Genomic DNA, 12043 nt, shown 5'->3' with positions numbered 1-12043 from the left:
TGGAAACGGGAGCCTGAGACAAATGTGGTGTAAGGTGCCTTTTTTATTCTCCTATTTTCCTATTTTGTGGCTATTAATTGGTTGCCAGCAGCACTTGACTGTAGCAAGCTGAAGCCTGCCCCTCAGTAAGTCTTGATGTCAGACCAAGGGAACCAGAGGGCTGGGGGTCGGGGGTTCGGGGATTCGGGGGGTCGGGGGGCGGAGGGGTGATGGGGTTTCGGCCAGCTTCCAGGGCCAAGCCATCGGGGAGCAATAGTGTCTGCATTGATTCAACAGCCGTTACGTGTCACACAACTCTTTTTGAGGATGGCTTCTCTTTCTTGAAGAGCTTGTTAAGTATTATGCATGCATTAGGAAACTACTATACCTGTTTGTTTTAGGCCAGCAGCGACAAAGTGGAGGAGAGCATGTTTTTCTTTCTTTTAGGGTCTAGAAAGAGAAAACAGAGCCAAAGAGCCTCAGACCACATCCAGCACAACAGGATGTGGTCCCTTAAGTCACAAAGCAGATACAGTGACTGTCAAAAGTATTCACCCCTTTTAGGTTTTACCTTTTTTATTGCTTTTACGAATCTATCATGATCAACAAAACTGATCATGATGATCAATTTGCAAAAATGTCTTCAATGTCAAAGGAGAAACTTATTTTACAAAATAATGACGAATAAAAATATGTAACATCAAATAAGTGATTGGATAAATATTCACCCCCTTTAAAACTGTTAACCTACTTCAACAGAGGTCCAGCCAGGTGGTGCTAGTAGTGCAGACCATCTGAGTGCAGTGAGTGTCTCCAGTGATTGGAGTACAAAGACAACTGGTTCTGGTTCTGGTTCTGGGAGGTCCATTCACTGGTTTATCAGTATCCTGGGTACCATTACAGCAGACGGTTATTGAATAAAAGTCAGTTGATGAACAGAAACATCCCCTGAAGTTCATTTCAATGAATCGTCAAGACATGGAAGGAATCTGGTCCATCTGTAAACCTGCCTGGATCAGGCTGTCCTCACAACCTGAGACCCTCAACAAGGAGACTAGAGAGAGGAGACCAGGTCACCATGACAACCCTGAAGGAGCTACAAGCTTCAGCGGCAGAGATGAAGAGGCTAGGTAGACAACAGATGTTGGTTCTTCACCAGTCAGAGCTTTATGGGAGAGAGGGAATGAGCAAAACTGTTGAAAAAACTCAGATGAAGGCTGGACTAGTTTACCAAAAGACATAAAAGAGACTCCATGGCCAAGAGGAAGAAAGTTCTTTGGTCTAATGAACAAAGATAAATAGAGATGGTTTGAAGACAACAAGGTGCAGGTTCTGGAGAGGCCCAGTTAAAGCCCAGACCTGTTCACAGCTGATCCCCACCACCCTGACAGAGCTGGAACAGTTCAGCAGGAGAAATGTAAGGAAACTGCAGCATCCAGATGAGCTTGACTGAGACCGGTCCACTTTGACTCCCTGCGGCCAGAGGTGATCTTAGTGAACACTGACTATATTTATGCAGTCACTTATTTTATGTTACATATTTGTATTTTATTTTCAATAGTCTGCGACAGACTGGCGACCTGTCCAGGGTGACCCCGCCTCTCGCCCGAAACGTTAGTTGGAGACAGGCACCAGCAACCCTCCCGACCTCACTGAGGGACAAGGTTGTAAGAAAATGGATGGATGGATGGATGGATGGATGGATGGATGGATGGATGGATGGATGGATGGATGGATGGATGGATGGATGGATGGATGGATGGATGGATGGATGGATGGATGGATGGATGGATGGATGGATGGATGGATGGATGGATGGATGGATGGATGGATGGATGGATGGATGGATGGATGGATGGATGGATGGATGGATGGATGGATGGATGGATGGATTTTCAATAGTTTGTAGAAACCACTTTTCACCTTGACATTTTTATTTATTTTTTCAACCTAAAAAGAAAGAGTTCGTTGATCATGACTGTTTGTAAAAGCAATCAAACTGGTCAAACATCCAAAAGGATGAATAGTTTTTATAGACACTGTCTCTCTGAATACATGCAGCTGCAAAGATAAGCCAGGTTTAGGTTTCCCTACTTAGCCAATCTAAAAATGAAAAATTTTTACAGTCGACGCAGAGGAGATAGAGAAAGTTCAAGGTCCTGACAAGATCAAGGCACTCCTTAAAGAACAATATCTCTCTTTATGAGAGAGCAACCATGTTCAGGAGGATATTTCTCATTTATGCCAAGGTATTATGGTTTTAATATAAAACTGTGGAACATATAAGATAAAAAGTCCTGCTGAAAGTTTAGAATGTAACAAATATTGCTTCTAGTTAAAACAAACAGTGTACTATATAGTGTGTGTGTGTGTGTGTATGTATGTACAGTATGTATGTACTGTTTATGCAGTTTTTATACAACAAAAAAAAGGTAATTTCTGGAATGGTTGTTGGTCCAAGGAGGCTTTTCTGGGTATTTCTAACTGCTGGATTTAACATAAGCAACATTAAAACTTGAACATATCCTGCTCAGCATCGACTGCTCAACCTTGCTGTGTAAAGGTTTTGGTATTTTCTTGCCAGCCATTAGCACAGACTGAGCATTGTCTGAGCAGCACAACCTGAGTATTGTTGTACACGAATACTTCCCTTTACAACCACAGTGGTGCCATCTTTGAAAGGCCGTGTCCAGCAGGATGAAGCAGCTCGTCAAACAGCAAAATGATTTTTTAAACACGACCATGTGTTGGTTGGACTGCAGTGGCTCCGCAGTCACCAGATCTCAGTCCTTTACAGCATCTTTGCGATGTGGTGCAACAGGAAGTATACATCATGTACGTGCAGTAGGAACATCTGCAGCATATATTGCAGTCATCAATATACAGCAAAATCTATTAGATATTTTTTATATACAGTATATTATTTAATCTCAGAATGACAGAATCAGGGAAATTCTGAAGGAAAAAATGAGTCACATTTAACTTCTATGTTTTTGTCCAGAGGCTCACTCGCTACAGCAAATAAATCTTTCACCATTTTACAGCCATTAATTTAGTACTCTAGCGTCCTGCTTCCCATCTGAGGTTCGCTGCACAGTGATGTAACTCAGGATCATCTCTGTCCATCTCATCTAAAATCACAAGCTGAAAACCAAACCAGTGTCATTAGTGATTGTTAGTGCAGCCATCTAAAAGTATCTTTTTCTCTTGAAATAAGTCTTTTAGACAAACATCATGCAGAGCCTGAACACTGAGTCAGTGGCAGATTACAGCGGTGACAAAAGGTGCTGAATTGTCTGCAGCATGGTCCCTCTTGAGTCTAGATGCAAAAATATCAGCGGTCATCTTACACACCACGGCTTGTGGTTAAGAAAAGAGAGACTCCAGCATAAAACCCGAGGACCTGCAGAGCCATTAAACTTTCAGAATGGTTGCAGTAACAAGTGTAAGGGCAGTGTAATGAATATCTTGCAGTCAGTCAGTTTCATTCTCTTTCAACCAAGAGTCTCATTTTCCAGAGCACAAGTGCCACAGTCTCTGGCATGAGTCTGAACTACAGGAACAATCTGATGTGAAACATTTGTGCTTTTTAAAGCCTAACTTTTAAAAACCTTGCTGGGTCTTGGTGAACGAGCATACGGCCAGTTCTTGAAAACTTAAGTCAAAGTGTGGAAAAATAACAGACAACATTTCAATTTCCTCAGTATTATTTTTATGGTGTTTTTTCCCACCTGAAGGTCCAGCAGACTTGGTTTGATTGGGGAGGTAAAGAAACTGCAACACCTTTTTTTACATTTTCAGGCAGTGCAGATCACTTTCACATTGCGCTGCCTCAAACAAACCAAATATCACCTGTGGGGGCGCTGCACCAAGACTTTAAGGAAGGAAGTAGCAAAAATCCTCTGAAGAAGACACTGAGCACTCCTTCACTAAATGTTTCCATTTAGTGAAGGAGTGCTCAGTGTTTAGTGTTGGATTTTTGCGGTTGGACAATTTTCTCTTTTGTCTTTGATAACAGGCCACGAGTCATTTCTCCTGCCAGGGCTAAACTTGTGCATTTGTTTTGCCCAGAATGCCCTGTGCAGATCTACTTCTTTCCTTTGGAGCGTTTTCTGGTTCTCTGCTTGGCATTCGAACCGCACCAGAGTTCACTTCAACTGAACCAAGACCTGGGTTTGTAGGGTTCAATGATGCATTCACACCTCTCCAAACAAACTGGACGTTCTAGTCAAACGCACTGCAGTTTGATTAAAGTGGACTGAACTGAGTGCCGCTTTACTTTCTAACTAATGGTGTTCTGGACATTGAAATCTTCCCTAAATGTTAAATAAATAGTGTTTTTGCAGCTGGAATCTCTACAGGACAGCTGAACTATATTGATCTAACATGGTGCTACCGGAACCCTGTATGACTCTTTTCATTTTCTTCCAAATATATATCTGACTCAACACATATGTGCCACTCTTACTTAGCTCATGTGACAAACTTTGTACTGAGATTAGCATCTCTGCTGCGTATCATTTCAGTGCAGGTCTAGATCAACGTGGACAAAACTCATGCAAGAAAATTGTTTTCCAGCTTCATAAACTTAGCACTTAGCTTTAAACCGTGTCAGATGTAATCATCAGTCTTTCATCTGTCTGTGTGTATAAGAGTAGGTAATATGAGACAGCCAGGGAGCTGTAGCACTCTTTCTCTCTCACTGCGAACTTCATTGTAAGATGCTTGGAGTGTAAAACCCATTAGTCAGATCAATAAAATAATCTGTGTGGCATAAAGTACAATTTTGCTGGCTGTGCATATAAAAATGGGACAGTGCAAAGCATGACGACACAGATTGCTGCAGAGTGGCTAAAAAGGAAAACCAAGTCAATGTCTGGAATCAGATTAGTACAAACTAACTGAAAAACAAGGATTTAACACCTTTGCAATTTTGAATATGATACGTAATTACAATGAAAGTTATTCTTCTCTGTTTGGTTATATGTTATATCAACTACCTGAGCTGATTATCTCATTTTGTGACCTTTAATCCCAACTCTGTTTCCTCCCAGGGTTTGGGATGACAGCAGGACGAGGCGACGTCGGGGGGATTCAGTAGTGAAATGAAGCATTCCTGAAGAGAAGCTGGGGCTTCCTCTGCCTCTCGTTAGAGGCAGATAATCCTGAATAAGGAGCGTGGATCTCAGCTCACTGCTAGAAATCAACCAGCAGCTCATCATACATGTTAAACTCCAGACACCCTCAAAAGGAAAATCAATCGCTTCTCTTGTAGAAGGGTGTGTATTTTTATGCTTCTGATGGATGTGCTGCATGCAGGTTTCTAACCAGCTGCTCTCAGTACTTCACCCCTCATTTAACCTCCTCCCTTCATCTCTCCCCTCGTTTATATCTGCTCAGAGATTGGGAGAATGATTTGACTTGAACCTCTGCTGTTTAGTTTGTTCTTTTGCAATGACCTAAAATAAAGCAATTGTTCATAAGCACGCACCCTGATGTGCCAGAGCAGAGACATGAGTGTGATCCAGGGGCCGTGCCAAGGGGTCAACACTTCACCATGTGGTTCAGAACAGCATGTCAGTGCTCTAACACTGACAGATTAGAAAGTGGGGTAACTGATCCTCCAGAGGTCAGAGTTCAGACTGACCACCCTCTGCTTCTATAAAGCATCTGCTTTTAGAAATGTAATGTTGTTTTAGATCTTTAGATTTGATTCAGATCTATTTGGCATTGCACACAGTCATATGAACAAACAAGTTCTAGAAATTACATGGAGGTCTATTTCTGACAGAGGTGATGTCACACTGTGTGAGAGCAGTTACTGTATAGCAAAACAATTATTACATTAAAATGTATATATTTAATTCATCTAAATTGACGTATTAAAGTCATAGCTCTAAGTTTAGTTTATATGTTTTGATCAGGGCTAATCAAATTAATAATTGTAGTTTTCAGTCATCTATAGATTTTTGTTCCTCTCTGCAGACATATGATTACATTGCCATCCATTAGTGTTACCCCGGCAACACAGTGCACTTCAGGTTCACTGTTTCAGCGACATCCTGCATCCAAACATCTTGCCTCTCCTGAATATCATCCTGGTACTTCATCTGAATCTGGAGTGTCTAACCAGAGCAGATCTGTCCGTGTCCTGCCTGTCCAGGCCCTCCAGAGATCAGCCAGGTCTCCGCTTCCTCAGGCCTGACAGGCCAGCTACCACAGCTGTGGCCCATCACACCACAGCAGAGGGCATAATGACCCAATGTCTCTGTTCTCACCATAATCACCAGGGGAATTTATTCCAAACACATGCTTTTATTGTATTTCCACAACGTACTTTTGGTTCTGAGTGCAGCTTTTTCATGTTTCTGTGCTTTGAAATCCAGAGAACATTTGGTGACTGTGGAATGTTTCTGTTTAATCCATATACGACTGCTGACTGTCCCACGCTAGCAGCCGAACCCCTACTTGGTGTCGTGAACTCTGGAATCTGGATCTTCAGATGAACTGCTCTTCCGCTTCTGTCACCATGGCAGCGGGGCTTGGTTGTTAAATCATGGAGTTCTGGACAGCTGAGCACTTTGTGGGAAGCTGTCTTCAAAACACTTTTAAAGTACAACTACTTTCTCTTTATTTGTTTTTCACTAATACAAATATCTGAGATTTAGACGTAGACTTATTTTACTGCTGGAGCACAAAGACACGTAAGTGAAATTGGCAATGGAATGTCATCACTTGACCACCGGAGTACACACAAAAACACAAGTGTGCCTATAATTGCATAAATATACAAATAATAATCAATTGCTATATAACTTAGCATTTTCAAGCAGTCTCAGACAGCCTCAGTGATGGGGTTGTTGAGCAATCTGATGGCTTATGGGAGACAACTATTTCTGAGTCTGGCTGTTCTACCGCGGATGCTACGGAATCGTCTGCCAACTGCATGAACAGACCATGGAGAGGAAACTGAACTGAGTGAGTGAATTACTACTGTGTTTCATGCTGGCTGTGTAGATTCAGGTTCAGGTTTCATGACAAGAAAATTTCGCATATAAATTCAAGAACCATTTCTGGAAATTCAATGTAGCTGCATCAAAAAGAATACAATAAAGCTAACACTAAATAATGTTTACACACACACAGCTTCTCCGCAGTCCATTGATTTTATTGTAGTTAATTAGCTACCAACAAGCTTTAAAGATGCGCTTCGTTTTGCTGTGGAAACTCAATTAACAAAGACTGTGAAATCCAGTCTTGAATGGGATAAGGAGAATACACGACTGGTATCCAATCTAATTACGCCAGATCTCAGTTAGCTTAGCTGCATTCCAGATAAGCAGGTTAAATGCTAATCTGTACTTTCTGTCACAGCAAAACGATAATGATTTGAAGCCAATTCAACATGCATTAGCTCCACATAGAACCACCGCCACAAATAGATCAAATATGATAGGAAAACAAGAAAGAAGTCCAAGAACAAAAGCTTCACACAGCTGGTTTAGGAGCATGAATAAATCATCCCTGTTTGGTTTCTAAATAACTCTGAACGTTCCATATGCTTGTGAGATCATATTTTGATTCGGAATTGTGAAGATTAAACAGGCAGATTGATAGAGGGAGGGCATGTGTTCAGCTATATTAACTAAATGAGTTGTTGATAATGCGCTTGTTTGCATGTGTGGCTCAGTCGGTGCCTGAGGATCTACCTCACCTCCACAGTCAGCCATAATCCTGTTCCCAGACAGGCTGATGCCAGATCAGCAGTGACTCTGGGCAGGAGGGACCCCAGTATCTGCAAACGAAGGTTCCTTTTTTTTAAGGAAGAATTATTTGTCCCCCATTGAACTGTTTCACATTTTCTCACTTTACAACCAGAAACTTCAAGATTTTTCAATATGGTTTTATGTTGTAATGTAGACCAACACATGGTGAACAATTGTGAATTTGCATATAAAATATGCCAATATAAATCTCAAAGGTTCTCCTGGATTCATGTGATAAAAGATTATAGATCGAGCACCAAACTGACATTTGGTGAAATAACAGATGAAGCCAGTGAGCATCAATTTTTGAATCTTTACACCGATCAAACTGGTCAAAAACCAAACAACTGTCTGGGGTTTCCCAATTGTCTTAGGGTCAATTTGATGAGCTGAATCAAAAAATCTCATTGGTTTTGCTCCATCAGGTCAACTTTCTGAACTATGGAGCAACAGGAGCATCAAAATGCATGACTGGATCGGTTTCCTGAGAATCTGGATCAATGAATGATGAGCAGGAGGAGAGACTCCATCAGGACTGGAAAGAGACGGAGAATTTTACACAATGAAGAAGTAATGTTCAATTCACATGTACTTTTATCAGGATTTATTATTCAATTTACAGAAATCCAAGTTTGTAACAAATAATTAATACACACTGTTAAAACAATTATAATTTTCCCTCCTAAAACCTTTTTTGGATGAGAAATATTAACGGAAATGAACTGATGATGTCACAAAAATGTCGTTAATTTAGTCAGAAGATCAGATTTCTCTAAATCAAATTAGAATAAAAACCTGACCTGATTGAGACAAATGGATGTCATTTTTGGAGTCAGTGGTGGAAAATAGTTCTAATTCAGTTGAAAAAGCACAAACAACTTCCAAAACATATTTGTTTATAACCCAGTGTTATCGGTAGGATTTAGGACAGAACTTTGACTAGACCATTCTAACACAATAATATGCTGAATAATATATCTAATCTGTTCCATTGAAGATCTAGTTGGGTGTTTGGGTTGTTGATCAGCTGGAATGTGAACCTCCATCTCAGCCCTCAGTCTTTTCTAGAATCCACCAGATCTTCATCCAGGATTGTCTTGTAATAAGATTCATGGGGGGAAATCACCCCCGAATCTAAATAACAACCCAAAGACATTAATTAGGTTACTGTTCAGTTCAGAACTAATTCCACTCGATTTTATTTATCACTTTTACTTTGGGTGTCAGAGTAATAGAGGCACTTTTGACACTAAATTTTTATGCGTCGTTTCATTTCCCATTGACTTCACTATCATGCACTGCTTTGTGTCACATAAAATCATATTGTAGTTTCTGGCTGTAAAGTGACAAAATGTGAAAAAGCATAAAGGAGAATTTTTTATTATTTTTTCAAAGCATTTTATGAGGAGAACCGCTCCAGAATGAGCAGGAACTAAATGAGTTCATAAACTTACCGTGGATTTGACCCATCAGATAAAGGCATCGCAGAAAGACGACATGGAAACAGATGAGCTACAGAGCCCACCCTGGATTACTGTGGACCCCTGCAGTCACAAAGACCAGCTTGTTCAAGCTGGCTCTGTGTGTTTAGTAACTGGAAACACTTCCTTCGAGAACAAATCCTCCCGTATCACATCTACTGGGCCGTCTCTGAGTGACTGTATGTTTTTTCAGTGTATGGGGGGCGTCAGGTGCTTCAGTTTCCTCCTACAGCCTAAAAACGTTTAGTTTAATTGGTGAATGTAAACTGACTGAGAGTGTACGCACACATGACTATGATGGACTGGCAGCTACTTTAGCGTGCACTCCACTTCCCACTTGACCAGGATCCCACCCACCCACCCCCACACAAACCCTGGAAAGGATTAGGAGCAGTTGGGGGGGAAAGAAAGGTTGGAAGGAAAATGGGATTTATGTTCTCAAAAGGAGTTGAGATTAAAAAAACTGAATTGTTTTTCTTAAAGCATAATGTAGCACTGTGCTGGAAATTAGTTTCATTTTTGGAGATGAGATGGACAAGGTGTAGAGGAAGGTTTGTGTCAAGAGTTTTATTCTCCAACACACTAATCAGAAACTACAGAGTGAAATAAAAGAAAGACATTTCAAGGAGTCTGACCAGTATGAAGTGAAACATTCTAATGAGGAAGTTAAAGATAAATCATATATGGCTGGTGTGATAATTAATACACAGCAAACATCCATCCTGCACCCCACAGTACAACAGCAGCTCTTTACTTCAATGCCTTGTAGCTTCACATCTTACTGCTCTTCTGGCCTGTATGTCTTGAGAAGGCACAACTACCTGCAATGATCTCACATCTGAGTGGTCTCTGGTATGTTACACACAGCTTAGGAATGATAAAGCATCTGGTGTTGGCATGTTGGTAAATGAAAATCTACTCAGGGCCACAGAAAGGCCTGGCCCGGCCTTGGCATGAGCACATACCATGTATGTAGAGTCTTTGAATGACACGCCTGTCTCAAGGGATGTGAAGACATGTGTCTCACTTTAATCGTTCAGGAAATCAGAGAAGCTGTGAAAACAAACCACAGACCCATCAGACCAATCAGACCCATGCCAGTTACTCCTGGTTCCCTCTGAGAACACCCTGCTGATCTACTCTCAATCCTGCAGAACTCGACACACAAATCCATCCATAAAACAGAATCAATTTCACCTATTGACATTTATTATTAATTTTTTTTTGCTTATTGGATGCTGGGAGATAAGCAACTGCACTTCCTTGGACAGACAAGCCGAGCGTCGTGAGCCGGATCCAATCATGAACACCAGGGCAGAAGAGCAAACCACTGGGAAAAAGATAAACACAAACTGGTCCCAATCAATACAGTTTCCATCCAGACTCATTAAAACAGCCCGGATCTTTAAATGTATTTGAGGTGACAGAGATGAAACGTGCTGCAGGTCAGATTACAGAGGTGAGTCTTCTTTTATTTACAGGACACATATGGAGAGGGATTCTCCATCACTCCAGAGCATGCTTAGAATTTTGATCAAGCACTCCTGTCAGACCCCACCAGCTTATGTTTAGCATAAATCCCCCCCAAGAGATCTTCTTCCTCCAAACGTTCCATCATGTGGTTGTCTTTTCATGATCTGCTGTTTGAGGAAAGCACTGACAGATCAATAGCCAATACTACTGCAGGCAGAAGGTACGGCGTTCTATTGTCCACTTGTTAGATGGGAGAGCAAGCAAGAAGACGGAAAGAAAACATCTACTGGTCAAAGAGAACCAAAGGCAGTCTGCAGAAACTTATGTTCCTGCTACAGAGTTGTTGAAAACACACTCACGATAGTGGAATTAATACTTAAATCAATAACACGTCTGAATTAGGAACCTCGTGGGGCCGGCATGTCAGCTTGATTAGATTCAGGAGGAAAGTGGGTTGATGAGTAAACACGACAGCATCAATACTGCATGAGACCGCATATGGAACCGTTTCTTTCTTTAATGTGTGTAAGCGATCTGGGTCAAATCCTCCTAATACTCTGTGATGAATACAACCTATTTTCCCTTCATAGAGTAAGCTGCTACACAAAAACATTAAAGAGATAGAAAGGAGTCAAAAGCAAGAGTTTGCGATAAAAGGAAGGCACATACATCAGCACAGCAGGAAACCAGAGGTGACGGATGATGACAGAGGATGAAAATGAAGACGCCACAAAAGAGTGATAGCAAACACCTAAAACCGTGAGGAGTCAGTGAGGTTCTAAAGCCAGAGGAATAAAGTGATAAAGGTCTACCTTGGTGCGTCGCCGGAGCACTTGAGCGGTGCTGTTGGTGCTGGAGCTGCAGGGTGCTTGTGTTTTCCCTATGAACTGAAGCAGATGTCAGCAGAGACACCTGCTCTGGTTCTGGCTCAGCCTCCTCCTCCGCTGCCTGCCGGGCCTGGGTATCGGGGGGTCGCCACCCTGCCCCAAAACACACACATCCCTCAGCCCCCTGGCATGCTATTGTCTTAAGCACTGCTACGGATTTGTGGACTCATTAGGACATTTTCGCACATCTTTTATGTGTTGTGTCCCCCATTATGTAAAAGGAATTTAGGGTAGCATTCAAAGAGTTGTGATTAAAAAAAGTTAGCAGCAAAGGTTTTGTCAGTTACGCAAAAGTAAGTCTGTGATTGCTTTGCTAAAAAAAAACCTAAATTAGTGGTAAGCATGGAATAAAATTCTAAGGAGCTTACAGTGTTTTACTCAGGAAGGGTGGGGGGTGCACACGTGTAGTGCTGACTGGCCATCTGTTTGGGGATGTTTCATGGTGGGTCTGGATCAA

At 41.6% G+C, this 12043-nt stretch overlaps 1 protein-coding gene across 1 annotated transcript in view; it reads right to left on the bottom strand.

Annotated features, from left to right (window-relative positions):
* The window catches only part of tncb (tenascin Cb), a 115678-nt gene extending 104152 nt beyond the window's left edge, over window positions 1-11526 (bottom strand). Inside the window, exon 1 of the mRNA XM_081611259.1 lies at window positions 11512-11526. The gene's annotated coding sequence lies outside the window, so the exon portion shown is untranslated. The remainder of the gene's footprint in view (window positions 1-11511) is intronic.
* Window positions 11527-12043: the final 517 nt, after the last annotated feature.

The sequence above is a fragment of the Poecilia reticulata genome, chromosome 9 (genome assembly GCF_904066995.2).
Source record: "Poecilia reticulata chromosome 9, P_reticulata-male-v2, whole genome shotgun sequence".
Classification (NCBI taxonomy): domain Eukaryota; kingdom Metazoa; phylum Chordata; class Actinopteri; order Cyprinodontiformes; family Poeciliidae; genus Poecilia; species Poecilia reticulata.
This window is presented reverse-complemented; position numbering and strand designations above follow the sequence as displayed.